This window comes from Micrasema longulum, unplaced genomic scaffold, assembly GCF_059751315.1.
Source record: "Micrasema longulum isolate JH-2025_06_02 unplaced genomic scaffold, ASM5975131v1 h1tg002472l, whole genome shotgun sequence".
In the NCBI taxonomy this organism is placed as follows: Eukaryota; Metazoa; Arthropoda; class Insecta; order Trichoptera; family Brachycentridae; genus Micrasema; species Micrasema longulum.
In genome coordinates, this window is record NW_028279616.1 from 4,025 (window position 1) to 8,832 (window position 4,808).

At 30.2% G+C, this 4,808-nt stretch overlaps 1 pseudogene across 1 annotated transcript; it reads right to left on the reverse strand.

Annotated features, from left to right (window-relative positions):
* Positions 1–2,524: 2,524 nt before the first annotated feature.
* On the reverse strand, positions 2,525–4,189 carry LOC148272110 (lipase 3 pseudogene; annotated as a pseudogene). Its single transcript, XR_015824926.1, has one exon. The product of XR_015824926.1 is annotated as a lipase 3 pseudogene (transcript).
* Positions 4,190–4,808: the final 619 nt, after the last annotated feature.

The window sequence follows — 4,808 nt, forward strand, 5'->3', positions numbered from 1 at the left end:
GATCATTATTTATTATTTATTTATCAATTAACTATCTATCTCATGTAGGGGACAAACATATACAGAGAGGATATAATTCTATACCGCTCTTTCTTTATACTTAATTCAAGTCAATTATTTAATTTTGAAATGTGTATTTAATGAATTTGTTGAATTTAAACATGTCATGTCTTTCTCGCTATGTTATAGTAATTTATTTATTTAGATTCAGAATGGAATGATTAACTATTCTAAATTTAAATAGTTGTTTTAAACGGGGAAGTTTATTGCTACCCAAAAGTGTATTTTTAAAATGTTTACGTGGACATGAAAAGTATAAGAATATTTATTTATATTGCAAAACTTCTCTTAAATGTACTAAAAAAATAATGAAATGAACTAAGATCAAACATGTTTAAAACACATGTTTTATATAATCATCAATTGTCATTTTCTTGCTAATTTAAATGTTTTTGTAACTAAATGGATTGAATAAGCCCATAAATAATAAATGAATAAAAAAATGCAACATTATTGACTGTTAAAATATGCAATGTTTGTCAGTCAAATTCGATCAGCATGAAGATATTAAAATGCACCAGAAACGGTTGAACATTTTATTCCCTTCGGTTTTTGTCGCTTCTCAAACTTGGTAACTAGTTTGCATTTAGTTATTTCAAACAAAATATTGCAAATTCATTCCACTACAAATACCGTCATCAGATGTCACTATAAATACCAAATTCCGACAGTTATTTTAAAGGAAATATCCTTTAATGGAAGTGGCATCAAAATAATACAAAATAAATATTTTTTAATACTTTGGCTTATCATTAAACTTCCCACTATACAACCGACTAGCTTTATTTGATATAATTTTAGGTATATTTGGTTTTGGTGTAAATCGGTCAGACTTCTGTGATTTGATGTTAATTTTCGTTCTATCGAGTATTGTTTGAATATTTGTTCTGTCACATATTTAATATTTGATTATACAGTTATTTTGGAAACAAAGATTTGGCTTTATTTGGTCATTTGAAGAATGGTGTAGTATATAATGGTTTGACTGTTATTGAAGACTTGTGATTCAAATTTATTTATAAACTCCTGTAAATAATTATTTAATTTCTAAGATTTTGAAAATAAACTTTTAGCAACTCCACAATTTTGTGTTTTTTTTAAAAGAAAAATCAATAAAAACTATAATTGTATCATAAACAGATGTGTGAGTGTTTTCTACGATGTTGCTGATGATATCTAGAGGTTTCGATTAATCTGATCATGCAAAGTCTTTCATGGCAGTCTACGTCTTGCAATATTGTTCTCTTTTGCCATATGTAATTGTTTTACACATCATACTTCCTTATATTTTCTATTGTTATCAGTCCCAGATTTACATTCCTTTCAGATTTCTACATTTGTAACCCTATCGCATGCTAATTTTCTACACAATTCATATGAAAAAAATTTCACTTTCAAACAGAAGTGCTGATTTAAACTCTATTGTGCACTGCCAGTCTAGCTTCAGTACAGCTCGTTACCAATCAGCAATATTTTAATTACATTACATCTGTTTCAATACAAATCCACATATTTTGTTCCCAATATTTGACCCTACCCACATATTATGTAGATGTCACAAGCTTCTAACCGAGTTTCCTAGCGCAACATGAAGCCTTCGAAGTGGAATGTATCTGCCCTCATACATTCGTACTCGTATCTATAAACAACCTCATCCACTCCTCAACAATGTAAACATTTTATCATGATAAATAAATATTTATTTATTTATTTATTTAGTATTTCACAGTTTTAAAATGTACAGAGTTTATTTGTTTCAGGTCCCGACTAGCTAGGAAATTCCTGTGTTTAGGAAGGACCTTATTTTATTCATGTGTTTTTTTTATTTTTAATTTCATTAAATGATGCTTAATAAATTCAAAGAATAATAATAACATTATAAAAAATCAATATAAATTTAAATTAGAAAACATGCAAGTAATAATAATAAAAATTGAATCATAAAAATAGATTAGAAAATATGCCATTAATAGTAAATAAATGAGACACAATTATTATAAATTATAAAACATACCGATAATAATAAAAATTGAACCACAAATACACATTATAATATATAAAATGAGTAATTAAGAAATTAAACAAAAATATAAATTGGAAAACATACCGATAATAATAAAAATTGTCCCAATAAAGACAAATTCTTGGATATCCCAATAAAGACATATTCTTGGAAAGACAAGTGATTGCAATTAATGAAAATGTTTAAAAACAAATCTCCAATTGATATATGCACACACTTATTTATATTATAAATACTTATACAGCATGCTTTTTACATACTAATTGCATACTTGCATTTGCGAGGCTTCCGGTTTGATTCTTTACTGCAGTGTTTTTCAACTGTAAGGGGTTGCGGCCGCAAGAGTGAGATCTTTCAAGATATTTTTTATACCCGCAAGGGGGTCGCGTATTCAAAAAGGTTGAAAAACACTGATTTACTGGATTGATAATAATGACATACTATTAATTAATGTATTTATTACTTTGTACCTATAAACTGGATTAGAAACTAAACGGCCAATTGTTTTCATCAATCAAGGTTTATATATTATGAAATACAATGCTTGCTTACAACAAAAAAAATCATGTGGTTTTCTTAGAAAGCCGAGAAAATTATAATTTTGGTATTTAGAATCACCCTTTAACACTGGTTATAAAAGTATAGATTTGTTCACCTTGATTTCAATTATATAAACCTATATTTTATACTCTCTCATCAATTCTATTAATTTATTATACACTAATGTAGGTGCGTCGGTTGCCCACATGAAATCCAAATGATTAAAATCTTTCATCGGAACTTCGTAATATTCAATTGGGTTTTGAAGTTGCCTGTAGAGCTTCTTTGTATCGGCCATTCCCGCCAACCAGTCGTTGTCTCCGCAAAACAAGGCGATAGGTAGTGTTATGTTAGTGAGAGGATATTCCGGGGGAGTGTTCTGCCCGTATATTTTCGCGTTACTTGCAGATCCATAGTCAAATCTTTGGAATTTCCCATGATCCCTTATTTCTTGAGCAAAATGTATAACAGTTTTGGTAGAAGTCCCAGCTGGGGTGTGGCTCAAAATCACTTTGAAAAAGTTTTGGTTGAATTCCTTCTCGTCATATCCCGCAATAAGAAACATTATGTTTAAACACACTTCTTTACTATAATGATTTAATTCGCAAACTTCGTTACCTAACCATTTGAAGATGATGTTTTGGGGGAAAAAATCATTAGCTCCTAAATATTCAGCGATCCATTGTATGTCATTAGCGAAAGGGGCGAGCAGGCGAATGGGACTTCGTATTGCAGTTGTATAAGCTACCGGTGCCAGTGTAAAAGCTGCCTTAATTTTAGTGTTGTATTCTAAACGAGTCGAAAGTAACGCAAATAAGGTTGTAGTACCCATGGAGTGTCCCACGTAAAGCAAATTTTCAGACTCTTTATAATCGTTAATGTAGTCTATCATAGCTGGTAGATCATAAACGGCGCATTCGTGCCACGTGAAGTTCCAGAAAGCGCTATCTTTAACAGATAATTCTATATGAGCACGAGAATAAGTGTTGCCTCGGAAATTCCCCATCCACACGTCGTAGCCGGCTTCGACTAAAATATACGCGAGACCTTTTTCAGCTCCGCTGGTCACAAAGTTAGAAGAACTTCCCAAGAGTCCATGTTGAAGGAGAACAGCCTGACGCACTTCCCTTTTGTTATTTCTCGCACGAGGAATACGATGCACCGAAAGCAAATAACCGTCTTCTGTTTTAACAGTATGAGATTCAGCAGGATACCCATTCTTGGCTATTAGCTGAATTGTATCTAAATATGCATCCGGAATATAGTCTGATTTTAAATAAAAATTAGTCTCAACATCTCCAATTTCACTGACAATTTTTTTGCCCTTTTCTTCTATGCTGTTATTGTTCATGTTCACACTGGTAGAATTTGAGGATTCAACCAATTTAGAATTTACACACAGTAAATAGTTCATTATGAAAATTGCACTTGATAAAGTCCACATTTTGATTGTTTGCAGTGAATAACCAAGTTTATGGTTTGTAACTTACTGGAATGTTTTGACTGTTTGTAGCATAATAACAACTGATTCAATGATGAAACAAGTAGATAATGAGTATGATTCCAGTATACATGTAATATAGTAGGTCAGTCAACAGTCATGCATGAATCAATTCAGCTTTGACAGCAAAAATATTGATAAAGCATCTAAAGGATACATAGGAAAGTAAACAGTTCAAATATTCATATCAATATCTCTAATAATAAAATATTATATAACAATAATTATAAAAATTAAAACTTTTTTATATTGCTGTGTTTTTTTAATAGAATAAACAAAGTTTTTATTTTTATAATAATTCGTAGTGAAGTATTACGAAGTTAATGCCGATTCAATAAAAAATAAATATTACATAACATTTTAACATTACTCCATTTTCTTGTTTATCCATTTGCGTTTTCTGTTATGTTTTTGATATCTTTTTAAAAATTAATTAAATATACGGAATATTTTTCCTTAAAAGCCAAATACATGTCGACAGTGGTATTGATGTGATATTAATTATAATATCATCTATATTAATTTTGATTTTCACAAATAGGAATTGATTATTTATCGCAACATATCGGTTCCTTAGAACAGGCATTGCTCATATGGGAACCGATAGATCCGTACAAATATTTTGCTATACCATACCCCATCCTATGTTTGACTTATTCTCACCATAACATGATAGCAAACAAT